The following is a 19,337-nucleotide window of genomic DNA, read 5'->3' on the forward strand; positions in this document are numbered from 1 at the left end:
ATGCATTAATGTTGTAAGACATAAATAAGTGTGAATAAAGAGCCAGCGACTGATTAACGAAACGAGAAAGCAGTGCGTTAGCATACGCATTATCATTGACGGACCAAGGATCATACGATAATAACTTTACAGCTACATGGAGCAAAAGAAAATGGGTGTAAAATTCAGTTTGCAAAAACAGCTGGAAAATTACTACTCCGAGGTAACGAAAGAAAGTTCAGAATTCAGAGGTCTTCCAACGAGAAAGTTCTTTTATGGCTCGTGGCTGCCGGGCAAATTCAATTCTTGACATAAACCGACTTATATGGACCGTAATAAAGGGATCAATTTAATCTACTATTGTGTGGTGCAAAGTAACATGTGGCACGGGGGGGGGGGGCGACAGTCGGGGGGCATTTGTCGAAGGGGGCGATCGTCGCCATCGCATTTCTTCTCTTTCTATCTGTTCCAAAAAGAAAAATAGAAATCTTCTTCATGGTACCGAGGTCGAGTAGGTGCATTGGATCTTCACTTCCGGAACTGTAATGAAGTCATCGCCTTTTCAAACGGTTGGAAGAAACGTTGTTAATTGATGTTTAAATGTAACTTGATGCCGAACTGCTTGACGAATGGATATTTGCAGAGCTATCGATCAAACATGGCGGGGATTGATGCATTTTGATCGGTGGAGGAGAACTAACATTGTAGACTTCTGTGTGAGGTTCTGACGGAAGTGTCATCTGCCACGGGCGACGAAAAACGCCAGATGTAGTGGGAGTTTGCACATCTTCGTCTCCAGTAAAAATCGAGGTTGCAATCGCAACACCAAATGAAGTTAGACTGCTCTCTCTCAAATGACCTTCTCCAGTCGTTGAATGTGAATTTTCATCCTGGGCTACTGCACCTATTCCTCCTATAAATTTAGTCAACTTTGATTAGTATTGAAAAATGTAATCCGTAATAACTAAGAAAAATTACCGTTTCCTGTTGGTGTAGTGAAGCAAGCAGTTGACCACACATCAATTTCAGTCCTATCAGTGAGAACAGAAGGTGGCCCATGGTCAGCAGTCGGACGAACAAAAGTGATAGATGGCAAATTGTTTTCTATACCAATCCAAGTTGAAGAATTAGGCGGGACAGATGGTTACCACAACCCACGATGAACGATGGGGACAGATGGCAAATTGCTTCCATCTAATTAAATCAAAAGTTTAAATCAAGTACTTTCAAGTTAAAAAGAAAAAAGTTACCATTCCCAGTCGTAGTATTATTCGGGGTATAAGGTGGCCACAATCTGTCAGTCGGATGAACGAACGGGAAAAATGGCAAATTATTTCCTGCTTATGAAGTAAAAACATTTTTTTAACAAATTTCTTTTACAGATTTAACACAAGCAAAAGATTAAAAAAAAAAATTACCATTCGCAGTCGGTGAGGACAGGTGACCCATTGTCAGACTGACGAACGAAAGGGATATTAGGCAAATTGCTTCTCGCTATTAAAATAAAAAACTTTTAGTCTAATATACAAAACAAACAAATGAATCTTACATACCATTCCCAGTCGGAGAATTATTCCGGCCGACAGAAGGTGACCCACTGTCGATACGATGAACGATAGAGGAAGATGGCTGATTGTTTCCTTCTAAAAAAAAATTTGTTAAGTACTTAAAAGATTAACATAAACAGAAAAATGTGAAATATACCATTCTCAGTCGTAATATTTGTCACTTTTTTTTTTATCTCGTCTCGGTTTCACAACAACCAAAGCTGCTGCATCTTGCAATTTTGAGCTTGAAATTTTCTTTCGCTTGCCCACACCAAGCATTTTTTCTGACTCTGATTCTTCCCATGTTGTAGCAAGACCAGATGTGATAAGTTTCAGCCTCTTGTTGATTTTTTTCAAAGGATTCTAAAAGAACATAAACGAGAAAATTATTAATTACAAGCTGAAATAGTTTAGATACACACATACATTTAAAACTTACTTAAGTCGTGTGGATTGAGATAACTGACCAATTCATACTCGAGCCAATCTGACTTGGGATTTCTATTGTTCATGAATTTGGTGTTTTCCCAGTAAACTGGTTGCGACGACTTTTGTTGAGTCATCCTTGGATAAAAAGTATACTTTTCGAAATCAGAAATCAGCTCTGGCAATACAAGGCTGTGGATGACATTGCCATCTTCCATGGTTTGCACAATTGCATTCTTGTTGATTGGTAAATCTAAATTTTTGTAACACCCAAGCCAGCTAGACTTGGGCACCTATCAAACAATGTAAATATTAACTTTAAGCAAAGGAAAATCATTTACTGTTATTAAAGCCTTACTGCATCGTGTAGAAGGGTGAGATTTTGATTTAACTCTGACATCACGAAGCTGTTTCACTTCTTCACAAGTGTAATAACACATCAAGTTCTAATCAATGCAAATTAAAACGTCTTTTAAATAAAATTTAAAACTAAAATAAGAGAAACAAACTCACCTGAACCATTAGCTCTGTCAAACTTAAGATCTTGGCCCATCAGCACTGCTATTTATGACGTAATTGCAAAAAGCGTTACCAAATATATAATTTTTTTTTTACTTTACTGATTTTTATAATAAAAAATCTCAATCGATACTTATATGGAGTACACCCGTATAGTTCGTTTAGATGGTAAGGGGGACATCTGGTTCAATAATGGTCGTGTTTTCACGCTCGATCATTTTGAATTGGCCGCGACATGTGTTTACGACAAACTTGACATGCCGGTCAATGGGGGTAAATTCGATGAAGTTGCCCCAGCGTGTCTCGCTGGTCACGGGGATTTTTGCGGTCATATTGTGGTCCCGCATGCTATAGCTTACGCCGATTTTTGGCGAGCTCTACGGCTCGCGTTGTGCTATTTGAAACCTCATCGTTATCCACGTCTTTTGAAGGTCGAAGTGGAGGCTGTGTTCCTCGCCCTTAAGAGGGAGTTTTTCGGGGCTTATGAATTTTCTCCAGAAGCCTTATGGAAAACAAGAGATAATTCAATAAAAGGTCTGAGAAGAAGTGATAAGCCCTGGTGTTTCCCCGCCGAGCTAGTAGCTGAATTGGCTTCTTATCACGAGATAAGGTCCTTGTTCCGCCCTTTCCTTGACAACTACATGGAACAAATTCCACCCTTGGAGGTGGAACCTGAGGAACCAAAGGATCCGTTGGGTTTAGAGACTCCAGAGGTGGTAGCCTTCAAGGCCGCCGGTGAAGCCCTGGCCAGAAGTTTGGGTGAGCGAGCGGTGTTAGTTACTTTGACGACCGTGCCAGGCAGGGGCAGGGGTCGGGCTAGGAACATACGCCATGAGTATCGTTTTTAAGTGTTAAATTAGATTTAAGTGCATAATAAAAAAGACAAAAAAAATAGTAATAATAATAATAATAATTGCCATTACGAAATGGTTTCTTCACAACAGTTTGTATAAAGGACAATTTTTTTGGGAGGGACACAATCTGGTTTGTGGATATTGCCGTTTTTTTTTTATGTTTTTTTTTTACAAAAGCTATTAACAGGAGTTTAGGTATAAAGGACAATTTTTTGGAGGAAGACAATCTGGTTTGTTAATGTTGTAATTTTGAAATTGTCTTCTTTAAAAATTTTTTTTTTAAGAATTCAGATATAGGAGGCGATTATTTGTGGAGGAAGACAATCTGGTTTTGTAATAATGCCATTATGAAATGGTTTCCTTCTATAAAAGTTTGTAAACAAGAGTTCCGATATAAAAGACAATCTTTTGGAGGAAGACAATCTGGTAAATATTGCCATTATGAGATGGTTTTCTTTCCAAAAGTTTGTAAAAAAAGTTCAGATATAAGAGGTAATTCTTTCTGGAGGAAGACAATTCGGTTCGTTAGTATTGTCATTTCGAAAAAGTTTGTAAAAAGGGGTTTAAATATAGAAGATAATTTCTGCGGAGGAGGACAATCTGGTTTGGTAATATTGCCATTTTGAAATGGTATACAAAAGGCTCAGATAGTAGGGATAATTTTTTTGGAGGGAGACAATCCGGTTTGTTAATATTGCCAATTTGGAATGGTATTCTTTACAAAAGTTTGTGGAAAGGAGTTCAGATATAGAAGACAATTTTTCGGAAAAAGACAATCTTGTTCGTTAATATTGATATTTTGGAATGGTTTTATTTACAAGAGTTCAAAATGTTTTTAGAGGGAGACAATCTGATTTGTTAATTTCGCTATTTAAGAAATGGTTTCCTTCACAAAAGTTTGTAAAAAGAGTTTGGATAATTCTTTGTAGGAAGATAATCTGGTTTGTTATCATTGCCATTTTGAAATAGGTTTTCCTTACAAGGATTTGTAAAAAATAATTTTTTTGAAGGAAGAAAATCTTAATATTGTCTTTCTGAAATGGTTATTTTCATAAAAAGTTTGTAAAGGGGGTTTAGACAAGTTTTTGGAGGAAGACAATCTGGTTTGTTAATATTGCCATTTTGAGATGTTTTTCCTTAAAAAAGGAGTTCATATATAAAGGACACAATATGGCTCGTTGATATTGTCATTCTGCAGTAATTTTCTTCATAACAGTTGTCAAAAAATTTCAGATATGAACGACATTATTTTTGTTGGAGGGAGGTAATCTGGTTTGTTAATATTGCCATTTTTGGAATGATTTTCCTTTATCAAAGTTGGTAAAAAATAGCTCAGGTATAAAAGACAATTATTTCTGGACAAGGACAATCTGGTTTGTTAATATTGCCATCTTGAAAAGAGTTCAGATAAAAGACAGGTTTTTTTCCAGAGGAAAACAATCTGGTTTGTTAATATTGCCATTTACAAAAGATTGTAAAAAGAGTTCAGATAATTATTTAGAGGAAGACAATCTGGTTCGTTAATATTGTCATGGTTTTCTAAAAAAAAACAATTTTTTGGAGAGGTAACCTGGTTTGTTGATATTTCCATTATGAAATTATATTTCTTTATAAAAAAGTTTGCAAAAAAAAATTTTTTCAAAAAAATCCCCAGATATAAAAGACAATTGTTTGGAGGAAAAGAGTTCAGATAACAAAACATTCTTTGAAGGGAGGTGATCTGGGTTTTTTTTTAATGTGCTTTTTCCTTTAGATGGTTTTCTTTGTACAGCTGAAAAAACGAGCTCAATGGTTTCTATTCATTTTGACGTTGACACATGAGATGCGCCATCAAGCGGCTAGAATAAAAAGCTAATTTTTTTTGGTTAGCTTAAAAGTGTGGGGCCAATATTCTGTGTGTCATCTAGCGGTCCTAATCGGGAACTGAGTTTATTAAGTTTTGGGTTAATTCTCATCCTGTGTGATAGAATTGTTCTAGTCATTTACGCCAGGTGTGTGAATTATGTTGTGTGGCGGAGCCATAGTTTGTTGTACCCTGTGCAGGACTTCCAATCAGGTTAGGTTTGGCCAGTCCAGATAACTGGTATGTAGAGTGAAGGGTCGGAATTTATTATTAACCGGCGGAGCCGGTATGTCAAATTTTTGTAATTAAAGCCTGGTGTGTAAGTTTTTTTGTGAGGCGGGATCCCAGTCTGTTACGTCCTGTGCAGGACTCCCAATCAGGTTAGGTTTGGCCAGTCTAGATAACTGGTGTGTGAAGTAAAGGGTCGGATTTTAGTATTAACCGGCGGAGCCGGTATGCCGATTTTTTTAATATACGTGATTAGGGTAGGTTTAGCCAGTTTATTATTAATTGGCGGAGCCGGTATGTCAATTTTTTGTAATTTACGCCTGGTGTGTAGATTATTCTGTGTTGCGAAGTCACAGTCTGTTGCATTCTGTGTGGGATTTCTAATCAGGTTAGGTTTGACCAGTCAAGATAACTTATGTGTAAAGTGAAGGGTCGGATTTTATTATTAACCTGCGGAGCCGGCACGCCGATCCCTTGTAGTTTACACCAGGTGTGTAAATTATTTTGTGTGGCGGAGCCACAGTCTGTTATGTCCTGTACGGGACTTCCAATTAGGTTAGGTTTAGCCAGTCTAGATAACTGATGTGTAAAGTTCGGGATCGGATTTTTATTGACCGGCGGAGCCGGTATGCCAATTTTTTTGTTCATTCTGTTGTTTTCTTTGGGGTTAAATGGTTTGTTGGCTTAACAACGTGGGGCCAATATTCTGTGTGCTATATAATCACGTGCGTGATAATAATTCACGCCGGGTGTGTAAATTATTTTGTGTGGCGGAGCCATAGTTTGTGGCATCCTGTGCGGGACTTCCAATCAGGTTAGGTTTGGCCAGTCTAGATAACTGATGTGTAGAGTAGGGAGACCAGATTTAATTATTAACCGGTGGAGCCGGTATGCCGATTTTTTGTTAATTCTGTTGTTTTCTTAGATTTGTACCCATTGTGGGGTTAAATGGTTCGTTGGCTTAACAGTGTGGGGTCCATATTCTATGTGCCATATAATCCTGTGCCTGGGAATTTTTTAAGTAATTTACGCCGGGTGTGCAAATTATTTTGTGTGGCAGAGCTACAATTTGTTGCGTCCTGTATGACACTTCCAATTAGGTTAGGTTTGACCAGTCTAGATAACTGATGTGTAAAGTACGGGATCGGATTTTATTATTTAACCGGTGGAGCCGGTATGCCGATTTTCTGTTAATTCTGTTCTTTTCTTAGATTTTGTACTCTTGTTGGGGTTAAATGGTTTGTTGGCTTATTCTGTGTGCCATCTAATCTTGTGCGCGAGAATTTTTTAATAATTTACGCCGGGTTTGTAATTTATTTTATGTGGTGGAGCCACAATCTGTTGTGTTCCGTGCGGGACTTCCAATTAGGTTAGGTTTGGCCAGTCTAGATAACTGATGTGTGGAGTAAAGGGTAAGTTTATATTATTAACCGACGGAGCCGGTATATTCATTTTTATTTTTATCAAATTTTTATTTTTTCGGTGTTTGTGGTGTCCGGCTTTGTGTCAGATGAATTAGTACATGGTGCTTGAATTTTTATAGGTTTCTGTGTATATATGTTTGTATTTATTTCATTCCCGTTTGCTATTATGTTATGTTTCGATGGAACGGGGTCAATTTTGTTTTATTTATAGGACCTTTGTGTGATGAGTCATCTAGCGACCAGGGTAAGAGACTAGTTTATTTTAGTTCAAAATAATGTGTTATTTTTAAAAATCATTTGTTAACCGGCGAAGCCGGTGTGGAGGAAAAGATCCTTTAAGGGGTGGTAGAGCCGGAAAAAATAAATTTGTATTCAGAACCGGAAGTTTGGGATAGATCATTCAGAACACGATAATAATCAAAGGTCGGAACGATTTACAAGAGGTATGAGTTGTTTCTTAAAGAATCGGGAGATAAATTTAGTAGAGTCGTAGGCTGTGTTGGCGCTAAAAAAATATTCAGTTCTGGTTTGGTCGAAGAAGAGAGAAGAATAAAAGAGCCGTGTTTAAAAGTGTGGGTTATGGAATATAAAATCCAAAAGTTGTGTAGTTAATTTGGTCAGTTTGGTGTGTTGTGTTAAAGATTTATTAAGGCTCGTTATTTTATTCAAAGAAGAATTTCTCTTCTTCGGGTGTTGAGGTAGGTTAAAGATTCTTTACGTTAACTTAATTTTATTACTTTTAAATAACCCAGATTTGAAGAGTAAAAAAATATACGGAAGTTTTTTTCTTTTGATAAAGTTTAAGGGCGAATTCTTAAAGAGCAAACTGTTTAAAAAAAATTTTTTAGAGTCAAAATAATTTTTTTGGAAGGAAGAGAATCATTTACAGGAAACTGGAGGACTTGGTTATGTCACCCCAGTTGTTAAAAAAGAAAAAAGAGAAAACAGAAGAGGCTTTATAATCCGCTACAGAACCAGAGGTGGGCGCCATAATAACTCCCACTCCCAGAGCTATGTTGGAGAAATAAAGGGAGGTAGCCAATGGCTGGCATTTATACACCATTAATTTTAGTTATGAGTTGGGACAGAAATTAGTCCGGGGCGTCTGATTTGAAAGACCGGATTACTGCTACCTAAGTGGTAGTACCAAGAACCAAGGACTAATTCCGGGCTTATGCAAAGGGCTCAAAATAATATCACAGCTTACTTCGCATCGGACTCAGGCCCTTATTAGGTTGTGTTTGCGCTATTAAAAAAAATATTCAGTTCTGGCTTGGTCGAAGAAGAGAGAAGGATAAAAGAGCCGTGTTTAAAAGTGTGGGTTGTGGGATATAAAATTTAAATGGTGTGTAGTTAATTTGGTCAGTTTGGTGTGTTAAAGACTTATTAAGGCTCGTTATTTTATTCAAGGAAGAAATAGAAATTTCTGATTGACCCCAGATTGGATTAGCCAAAGGGCACGTGAAGAAGTCCAGGCTCACCGAACCCGTCACCCCCAGATCACGCCGAGCTCTTAGGCTATCTCAGACTAGTCGTGGTGCACGCGAGGGAGCCCGAACCAGTCCCGAATTCCCAGCTTTCCTTTCCGGTGAAAACCAAACCTTTCCTCTTCGTCGGGTGTTGAGGTAGTTAAAAGATTTATTTTAACTTCTTTTTATTTTTTTGAATACCCCAGATCAGCTTTCCTTTCTTTGGTTTGGAAGTTGGATGTGAATTTTTTTACGTTATACTATTTCTTTTTGTTAAATGCTATATAGGGTTTGGCCGAGGGGTTAGAAGATCTGGTTTAATAGAGTCTGCGACTCCAAGATTAATATCGTTGTTTTTTTTTTATTATAAGTGTATTGGGAAATTCCAAATAATTTTATTATTATTAAATTTTCAAAGTATGGCACACTGTCGACTTGGGATCGCTGGTTCATCTTTAGGTTTCGCCTCAAGTTGGGATGTGTACAATTCGTACATTATGTGGGTGCAGATAGAAGTGTTGTTCTGAATGTTGTTTGGATTCATTCCTTTTTTAACGTGTAACATTTTAATGGGCCCATTTGGAATCGGTGTTCCGTAGATAATCCATTCCAACCAGTTTGCACATGGATCCTTGTCCAGGACAAATGGTGGGCATCGTCTGTACACGAATATCCCGTGGTTTTCCAAGTTGATACACAAAAGGTTCTTTGGTGGCGGGAGGGTTGTATTCCAACTGACTCGTTGGAAAAAATCAGTCCAAGCTGGTCTAGATGTGGGATGTTGGTATGTTGGGGTAATGACAAAGTCCATGTTAATCATTTGTCCCTCTATTTCATAGGAGGTTCGAGTCACGTTCATGCTCCTGTAGGAGAAGAAGGTTTTTTTTTAAAAATGCTTGATATAACCGAAAAAAGAACTAGGTTTGGTTGGGGGAAATAAAATTCAATTGGTGTGTAGTTATGTCTAAAAACCGAATTATTTTTAGACTTTTTTTTTTAAATTATTCAAAGTTGGTTATTTGTTGTGGAGAAAAAATATACTTGGTTCTGGCTCAGGAAGAAGGAGAAGGTCCGTTCTTTGAGAAAAAATATTTGGTTATTGTGTTGTCGAAAGATGAACCGATTCTCTGATAAAGGATAGGGTAGAGAGGGGCTAGTTGGTCAGGTGGGGTAAGTTGGCATTTTGCTAGTTAGATCCTTATAGATCGAAACAAATCGAGCCTTTTATACCAAATGTGAAGGACAATACCCAGATTGCTTATACACAATTTCAAAAGTAAGATATAAAATTATTGTGCCTTTTAAGAGAGTCAGAAAATCTAAGTAAGAAAGAGTCGATGTTTGTTTTTATTAAAAACACGGACAATAGCATATTAGAAAATTATTCTAATTATCAGTTAGTTTGTTTGAAGAGCTCCATGTAGGGTTAGTTGCCTGTAACTTTGAGGGGGATGTTGGCATATAGTTTTTTTTTATAAAAACGAAATGTTGAGTTGCCAGTTCTTTTTATATGTTTTGACTTAGAAACTCTGGGGTAATAGAGAATCGTCAGCTATCATTACCCCGTGGTTGAGGCAAGTTGGCAGACTTGTTTGTGGGGTTAACACAATCTCACAATTTTTTGTCAACGAATATACACAATTAATTCATAAAGAACTGAAATCTGAATTTGTTTTATTCATTTAAATTGTAAAACGTGTAGTAGAAAAACTCAAATAAAGTTACAGAAAAGATAATCCTGCCAACTAGTCCCCTTTTCCCCCATCCATTGGTAAGAAATAGAGTAAAAGGAATTAGTTGATAAAAGATAGTTGATAAAACATCGTTCGTTGTTTTATCCATAATTTCACGTCATTTGCAGTTTGCTAAATAATTTAATTTTATGAAGATTTCAGACTTTTCTTTGACTGAAGAAAAAACAGGGAAGGCCCAATTGGTAAAGGACGAAAAAATAATAAAAAAACATTAATAAGTCCATTGTAGGTATAGCTACAAATCACTAGAGCAAGAAATAAGATGGTATTCAAAATAGACAATTCTTAAGATAATGCTTGGTCCAGAAAATTTTTTTCTGTCCTCTTGGCGAGGTCGAGAAAGATTGATTATATATTTTTTTTTAAACTTTAGCATATAATGATGAAAAAATGAATAAGTCAGCTGTGGATACAACAGTTAATCACTAACGTGAGGGATAATATCATATTTAAAACACCCAAACCTCGAGACAATGCTTAGTCCAAAGGAAGGGAGAGTCAGTTTTTTTGGTAGGGCCGGAAGAAAGATTTTACAGATTTTACTGACGTGGGGAATAATATAGGAAGAACGGACAAATCTTAACACAATGCTATGTCTGTTATATAAAAAGAGAAAAAAAAACAGGATAAAGGTGAGTTTTCGTTGTGGTAATAATAAAGTTCAGGAGGGTATGGGAAAATAATGATGTTCCGAAAAAAGTTTTTAATTGCGTGTTATTTATCGGGTTTTATTTATTATAGGTATGGATCTTGATTTGGTTCAGGTCTGGTTGGAGAAACAAGAACGAAACTTATTCATTGGTGAAGGCTTAAAAAAATGATAATATATAATGATTATAAAAAAAAAGTAAGGTCTCGAAAGTTTGTTAATTAGTTGTTTGACCAAATTAAGTCCTTGTTTTAAGGTATAGTTGGGTTTTTTGTTGTTGTTCAAACTGAGAATTTGCAAGAGGAATATCTGTAGAGAAAAACGCAATTAATGATAATACGTTTTAAATAAAATTGGACTGGGATATTTACGTTCACTTCCGGAACTGTAATGAAGTCATCGCCTTTTCAAACGGTTGGAAGAAACGTTGTTAATTGATGTTTAAATGTAACTTGATGCCGAACTGCTTGACGAATGGATATTTGCAGAGCTATCGATCAAACATGGCGGGGATTGATGCATTTTGATCGGTGGAGGAGAACTAACATTGTAGACTTCTGTGTGAGGTTCTGACGGAAGTGTCATCTGCCACGGGCGACGAAAAACGCCAGATGTAGTGGGAGTTTGCACATCTTCGTCTCCAGTTAAAATCGAGGTTGCAATCGCAACACCAAATGAAGTTAGACTGCTCTCTCTCAAATGACCTTCTCCAGTCGTTGAATGTGAATTTTCATCCTGGGCTACTGCACCTATTCCTCCTATAAATTTAGTCAACTTTGATTAGTATTGAAAAATGTAATCCGTAAAAACTAAGAAAAATTACCGTTTCCTGTTGGTGTAGTGAAGCAAGCAGTTGACCACACATCAATTTCAGTCCTATCAGTGAGGACAGAAGGTGGCCCATGGTCAGCAGTCGGACGAACAAAAGTGATAGATGGCAAATTGTTTTCTATACCAATCCAAGTTGAAGAATTAGGCGGGACAGATGGTTACCACAACCCACGATGAACGATGGGGACAGATGGCAAATTGCTTCCATCTAATTAAATCAAAAGTTTAAATCAAGTACTTTCAAGTTAAAAAGAAAAAAGTTACCATTCCCAGTCGTAGTATTATTCGGGGTATAAGGTGGCCACAATCTGTCAGTCGGATGAACGAACGGGAAAAATGGCAAATTGTTTCCTGCTTATGAAGTAAAAACATTTTTTTAACAAATTTCTTTTACAGATTTAACACAAGCAAAAGATTTAAAAAAAATTACCATTCGCAGTCGGTGAGGACAGGTGACCCATTGTCAGACTGACGAACGAAAGGGACATTAGGCAAATTGCTTCTCGCTATTAAAATAAAAAACTTTTAATCTAATAAACAAAACAAACAAATGAATCTTACATATCATTCCCAGTCGGAGAATTATTCCGGCCGACAGAAGGTGACCCACTGTCGATACGATGAACGATAGAGGAAGATGGCTGATTGTTTCCTTCTAAAAAAAATGTGTTAAGTACTTACAAGATTAACATAAACAGAAAAATGTGAAATATACCATTCTCAGTCGTAATATTTGTCACTTTTTTTTTATTATCTCCTCTCGGTTTCACAACAACCAAAGCTGCTGCATCTTGCAGTTTTGAGCTTGAAACTTTCTTTCGCTTGCCCACACCAAGCATTTTTATTGACTCTGATTCTTCCCATGTTGTAGCAAGACCAGATGTGATAAGTTTCAGCCTCTTGTTGATTTTTTTCAAAGGATTCTAAAAGAACATAAACGAGAAAATTATTAATTGCTGAAATAGTTTAGATACACACATACATTTAAAACTTACTTAAGTCGTGTGGATTGAGATAACTGACCAATTCATACTCGAGCCAATCTGACTTGGGATTTCTATTGTTCATGAATTTGGTGTTTTCCCAGTAAACTGGTTGCGAGGACTTTTGTTGAGTCATCCTTGGATAAAAAGTATACTTTTCGAAATCAGAAATCAGCTCTGGCAAGACAAGGCTGTGGATGACATTGCCGTCTTCCATGGTTTGCACAATTGCATAGAGTAGGGGTGTATTCTTGTTGATTAGTAAATCTAAATTTTTGTAACACCCGAGCCAGCTAGACTTGGGCACCTATCAAACAATGTAAATATTAACTTTAAGCAAAGGAAAATCATTTACTGTTATTAAAGCCTTACTGCATCGTGTAGAAGGGTGAGATTTTGATTTAACTCTGACATCACGAAGCTGTTTCACTTCTTCACAAGTGTAATAACACATCAAGTTCTAATCAATTCAAATTAAAACGCCTTTTGAATCAAATTAAAAACTAAAATAAGATAAATAAACTCACCTGAACCATTAGCTCTGTCAAACTTAAGATCTTGGCCCATCAGCACTGCTATTTATGACGTAATTGCAAAAAGCGTTACCAAATATATTAATTTTTTTTACTTTACTAATTTTTATAATAAAAAATCTCAATCGATACTTATATTGCGCAATTACCACTAATAATCTCGCCAGAAACAAATTGTGAGCAGTCAAATTCCAACTGTAGATCATAGCGAAATGTCCATGCCAAATAAAGTGCTGTTTAAAGACGGCAAAGAAGTAAATCTTGTTCTCAAAGCCTACGACTGTGGGAAACGAAAAAGAAAAAACTCAGTTACAAGAGGGTATTTTAGTAAAAACAAACGCGCCACTTAAATATTAAACAAATGGCTTAGTACTGGAGTACCTCTTCCAATTTACCAACGTATGGAATATTTGGATTCACCGTTAATCATCAAATATAGACTTCGCCCCAATACAAACGATGCAACCACAACTAAATATTCGCACGATATGGCAGACACAACGGTAAGACTACTACTACACTCACTGATGCTTTTTATCACCTAATATCGGCTAAAACAAGTAGATTTTGGCCAAGATAACTGGTCACATACGGTGAACAATAACGAAACGGAAGAAGTCATTAATGAGCCCACAGCTGTAGATTTGGGACATACGATGGTATTGATATACATAATAACTAATACTAATTCTTTGAGGTATCCTAAATTTTAGCATTACTTGTACAGTCTGAAGATGATTTGCTAAACGACGAAAGCGAAAGTTTTGTTGTAAAGAGCAATAAAAGAGCAGGTGATAATTTCTTTATCTTTTAATTAAAGGGAATGTAATGAAACGATATTTTTTGTTACAGGTGAAGGTTTAAGCTTAAAGTCAATTTTGCAACATTTTGCTGTAGAGACTTCACAAACTAAAGATGACTTGACTCTGTTGCTAACACTATTAAAAACACACAAACCAGAGCCGTGTTACGATTCACTTCCGTACACAGGAAAAGGTTTACTTCCAGTATCCGGTTCAGACATACCGAAGTACGAAATACCAAAATAGTTGATATAGAGGAAGAAACTCAGGAAGAGAGTTCTGAGGAAGAAATTGAGGGAGACAGAGAAAGTAATGAGGGAAATATGGATTGTAACGAACCATTACAGATAGAAGCTGCGGAGTCAGTTAATTTAATTCCAATAAAAAAAAAGAAGAAAAGACCTGTCCCGAAACCAAAACCCATTGAATTTGAAAACGGCGGGAAATACATTCACTTTGGTTTGGAAAGCGCATTAATGGGTGAATCTGCTGGAGTTTACTCAAGTGATGCCAACCTCTTACAGTTTGCCCATATTTACAAAACAAACCCAGAACTAGTTCCAGATGCCATCAGAGCACAGGTTGTGATAAAAAATGTTATTAGATCTGTAGAGTACGAACTAATTTTTAAATTGAATAGATCGAATCCTTTGATGAAGATGCACAGTTAAGGATTGCTGAGGATAGTTTAAAAGGAAACTTTCAAAACCAACCGGGAAGAAATGTTCTACCACACTATGGTTTGGACGGAAATATTGACGGAGTTGATGTCTTTAATAACTCGGAACAATCCGAATTCATCCCGATATTGCTTATAGGTGTCTACATCGCTCGTTCAGCCTCCCCGGAAGATGAAAAAAAACAAATTTGGTTTAAGCGACCTTACCCTTTCATTGGCGGTGTGTATCAAGGACCGGGAAAGCCAACAGTTGAGGAGCTCATCGATTCCTTATTGGCAGAGTTACGTCGCCTGGATCCGCTAAACGATGGGCCAGAAACAATAGACAGACGTTGTACATGTAGTCTGCGATGTATGCGTTGCGACTCTCCAATTTGAGCTTTTCTATAGAAGTGTAAATCCGGAACAGGGTACTTTGGTTGCAAACGGTGCGTCCAGCGCGGAACGGATAAAAAAATAACTGTTGTAAATGGGAAAAAAATGAGATTATTCAATTTAAAGAGCTTAATGCCAACAGAAGAATTGATGAAGATTTTCTCACCTATTCAAGTGATAGAAACGATAACACTGAAGACAACCATTGCACTGATCTCGTAAATCCCAGTCCATTCCTTCTGTTTGGTTATCCAATAATCAAAGGTTTTGCTCTTGAGTCCATGCATACACTCGACCATGGCGCATTTGGCATAGCAATCACCGGTCTCGCCTTTGAAAAAAAGAAGGAAAGTTAGATTTCAACAGTCTTAGAAAGGTTGATCATCGAATAAAGTTATTTGCAAAATGCAAGCCTTACGAGTTCGAACGAAAACTAAGGATTCTCAGTTCCAACGCAAAACAGTACAAACATAATGAACAACGTGACATGTTACTTTATTACCTGTTTCCTGTTTTCAAGGTAATATTATCAAAGGAAAAGTTGGAAAATGCACTGCTGCTTCAATACCTCAAGTTATTGATGGGTGGATTTGAGCCAAAATCTGTGCCAAAAGCAGACCTTGTTGAAGCAAGAAGAGTGAGCCGCCTGTATAATCAACAACAAATGGACAGTAAAATTCCGATTAGACCAATGACACATGCAATAATTCATATGCCCGATGACTGTGAACACTTTCAAGTCCAGTCTGAAAGTATGAGTGCCTACATTTTTGAAAATTTTATGCGTTTCTTCAGAAACGTATTTACTTCTGGCTACATGCCACTTGAACATCAACATACTCTACGAGAGGTATAAATACCGTTTAACCACGACAGAAGACAGCTCCATAATCAACAACAAAATGGAATTCGATATCCAAGTTAAAAAGTGGGAGATGAAACACTCAAATAAAAAAATTGTGGTCGAACACAATAACCTTAAGAGTGAAGAAGAAATGAAATCAATTACTTTCCCAAATTTTAAATTGACTAACCGTTTCCCAAATAATGTTGTCTTAATGATAAATAATGCTGTTGTTGTTGTTGTTGACGATATCTCACAAATCCTCGGGGTAGAAACATTTTCAAAATATTTGGCACAAAGTTTGATCAGGTATCCTGCCTTTCGAACTCCCTATGAATCAGCTAAATATTTCACTTTTGTTGCAACTAAAATAAGGGAATCTGGAGGATTAACGTATAATATGAATTGTAGTATAACGTGAATTATGAAGTATAACGTGAATTCAATTAAGTGTAAGTTATTTGTTACCCCACTTGATGTAACACTTGACTTAAAAGAAATTCCAGACATACTGAAAACGAGGAATCAAAAATGGTTTGTAACACCATTACGACACACCATTAGTGAGTAATAAAAATAAATTTACAATTGCAATGCTGAATTATTTTGTCAATATCACTTAAAAAACATGCACAACTGCAAAAAAAAAAAGAGTCATTCAAAATTCACTCTAAGTATCAACACGGTATCAACAACGAAGTGACGCTATGACGCTCTTGGCCAGCAGTTGCCAAGTTTGAGAAAACAATCTTGCTGTGCATAGTATACGCTGCTGTAATGCCACACCTGAATTTTTCTTAAAATATCTGAAGTAAAACAAAGGGTCAAAATATTACGGTATTGGAACAGTTCATAAATGGTTTTATTTAAAAAACTTCACGGTGAAATATACAATTCAGCTTTTTTCTAAACTTTCGCCGTTATAAAATTGTTGACGCTTTTGAAACCTTTTTACAAACGGTTTATAAAAGGTTAGTTTTTAGAAACCAAATTCTAGACGCCGGACAGGATTAGTACGTGACATAGTACGTGCCGTGTGGTGTCTAACTCTGTATCGATTACAGTTTCATGTTGAAGTGCAATCTTTATTTTCGTGACGTGTTCCAAAACAGTTAGTGCATCTCCGGAGCTCTGCTAAGACTGCTTTTCTTTCTTTCAAATTTTTGGGGCATTTTGATGGCCAATGCCCCTGGTTACAAAAGGCACAAGGTCTGTTGACTTCTCTCACACCTGTGTTAGAAGGAGAAAAATGTGTTTGTTGTTTTTTGTTTTGTTTTACCGGGTTAGTCGAATTTATTCTGACTCCTGTTGCTAATTGCGAGGCTGTAGCTGAAGGCGTTGTTTGTTTTGTTTGTGCTGATTTTGGTTTCTGCTGAATCTTTCGGCTGCTTCTGTCTGCTCACGGTTGAATTTCAGCACGCAATCCAATGTCCATTGGATCGCTGGCTTCTACTTCCGCCCACTTTTGTTTAAGTTTGTATGGGAACAGCTTGACTAATTTGGTCCCCATGGTGCTTCCGTAGGTTGATTTTTCTTTGCCGAGAGTCTCCAGTGCACTGATGTGTGACTGAATTGTGAGTTGAAGGTTTCGCAGAGCTGCAACGTCCTACGCATCCTTCACCGACAGTAGTGAATCCAATTTGTCAAAATGGGCGTTGATAAACACTTCTTTTTTTCCGTAAGTACTTTTCTGCTCGTCGATGGGGATTTGATAATTGGCGTCGGTAAGCTCTAAATTATTAACAAAAAACGGGGTTCCCCTTTAACATATTCATTTAAATAATTACATTTCTGAAATGCTGTGAGACTGGAGGTATGGATGACTGCATTAAAAGTCTCCCAAAAGGGCGTCCATTCCAGGATCTGCTTCGTTTTCAAAATTGTTCTAGCAGCGTAGACTTCCCCTTCAGTTTCTCTGCAAAATTTTCTCCTTCATCGTAGTCTTCTTGGGGAGCATCCACTGCATCTAGCTCTTTTTGAATTTTATTAGAATGTTGTTGAAATTTTTCATAATACTTTTTAAGATTTTGCTTCAATTTGTTTAATCATTTGAAGCTCGTAGTGTCACCGTGAGTGCCTCGTGAGCCTTCACTTGATTTATCATTTTGGTGATGTAGCTTTCCATTCGGGCTCTTGATGCTTTTGTTGTTGGAGCCATTGTTGTTCTTTAGTTGAGTCTGTTGAGTGATAGAAATTTTGAGACATAATGATTTCCAATTCAATTTGATAACATTTTTTTTGTATCAGAGATGGCGCAATACTTCCGCGTCTTTTCGCTTGGTTGTGGTGGCGTGTTCTTTCTAGGTAGAGCACTTTTTTGCCGGTTGCCCCTCTGTTTAAACGAGAATAATTATTATTCTAGAGCTAGTTCTACTAGCTACAAAAATAGGCTTGGAACTCGTATAATGCAATGCGAGATTTGTTACGGAAAAGGTTTGATAACATGCGCCGACAATGTATTAGAGAGTGAATGGAAAACCTGTTTTCCGTTGCTGAGTAATCAGTAATCAGGCAACGGTGCAAGTTTTTTTTTAAAGAAAAGTAAATATTTTAATTGAAGTGAAACACGTTTGTATTTTTAATGACTAGCTGCCATAATCCCAAAAATACAATACGGTTGATTTCATGGATACAAAAAAAAATTGTTGTGCCTTTCACGACCTCTGGTGAAATCACGGCCTAGTCCTGATGGATCTCTTGCCGCATGGCAAGCTAATAATCTTTTTGTAGGTAGTGGTGGTTCATACTGCGTAGTGATTCTCAATGATTTGGATATTGTGGCTGCTACACCCGTCAATTCGTCGTCTGAATCTCCGCAACCAATTTCCTCTTCCTCTTCTGAGCTTGAGTCTGCTGCCACTGGGGCCACTGCTGAAGGAGCTGTCCCCGGAGGAACTACCTTCTCTTCTAATGTAGAAGTTGAGGTTGGAAATGCTTTTGAGGAAGTTGCAGCAGCTCCGGGTTTGTAGCAGAAATTTCCGTAATACTTCGGCTTTTTTTATTCTTCCAGTTGTTCCGGTGTCATATACTTGACGGTGATGTGCATGAAGCTCTCGATCAGATCTCGTATCTTGAAGATTCGACGATCATGAACGTTTTCAAGGAGAGGATAGCTTTTTTCTAATCCATTTAAAACGTATTCTCTTCGTAAACGCCGGTAATGTTCCTCTGCCCGCGGATCATGAATGTCTGGAGGTACGACGCTAGCTGGTAGAAGTGAACTGTTTTTATAGGCCTCGCGCTTTCCTTCTTGTGTATTATGATACAATTTCGGCAAGCATTCTCTTGTCCACGGATGTATCTCACCACGTAGACGGGCCTGGTACCTTTCCTTTCTTGCTTTGTCGCGTCCTATTTTGAAATCAAGGTGGAGTTCCTTTTCCGTGCTCTGATATTCTGCGATGTTGATAAAAGAAAAAGAGGAAGGGGAAGTCATGAACCCCGTCTTTTGAAATAACATAACCCAAATAAGGGATCTTCCGTACTCGGTTTGCAGTTACCAGAAATTACCCTTGAAGTTTGCACAATACCAGCTTGGCGCGAGTCTAGTGTTCTTTCACCGTGTACCCGGTAACCAGGATGTCGTCCAGATAACAC

The 19,337-nt window shown here is 37.3% G+C and overlaps 3 long non-coding RNA genes across 5 annotated transcripts; all 3 read right to left on the reverse strand.

The window, feature by feature from the left end:
• Positions 1-2,182: 2,182 nt before the first annotated feature.
• On the reverse strand, positions 2,183-2,606 carry LOC124351169. The gene is made up of 3 exons (XR_006921415.1): positions 2,466-2,606; positions 2,311-2,398; positions 2,183-2,245 (listed from the first exon to the last, which is right to left on the reverse strand). It is a non-coding gene; the product is annotated as an uncharacterized LOC124351169 (long non-coding RNA).
• An 8,528-nt stretch (positions 2,607-11,134) lies between these two features.
• Positions 11,135-12,030, reverse strand: LOC124351168. The gene is made up of 4 exons (XR_006921414.1): positions 11,954-12,030; positions 11,788-11,877; positions 11,516-11,731; positions 11,135-11,450 (listed from the first exon to the last, which is right to left on the reverse strand). It is a non-coding gene; the product is annotated as an uncharacterized LOC124351168 (long non-coding RNA).
• A 494-nt stretch (positions 12,031-12,524) lies between these two features.
• Positions 12,525-16,420, reverse strand: LOC124348345. 3 transcript variants are annotated; one of them, XR_006919950.1, is made up of 10 exons: positions 16,327-16,420; positions 16,209-16,251; positions 15,931-16,120; positions 15,757-15,873; positions 15,465-15,542; positions 15,063-15,227; positions 14,729-14,981; positions 13,172-13,319; positions 13,034-13,081; positions 12,525-12,966 (listed from the first exon to the last, which is right to left on the reverse strand). It is a non-coding gene; the product is annotated as an uncharacterized LOC124348345 (long non-coding RNA). The 3 variants fall into 3 exon arrangements; XR_006919949.1 differs by having other exon boundaries at positions 12,525-12,813; positions 12,879-12,966; positions 13,034-13,319; XR_006919948.1 differs by having other exon boundaries at positions 13,034-13,319.
• Positions 16,421-19,337: the final 2,917 nt, after the last annotated feature.

The sequence above is a fragment of the Daphnia pulicaria genome, chromosome 7 (assembly GCF_021234035.1).
Source record: "Daphnia pulicaria isolate SC F1-1A chromosome 7, SC_F0-13Bv2, whole genome shotgun sequence".
Taxonomy (NCBI): domain Eukaryota; kingdom Metazoa; phylum Arthropoda; class Branchiopoda; order Diplostraca; family Daphniidae; genus Daphnia; species Daphnia pulicaria.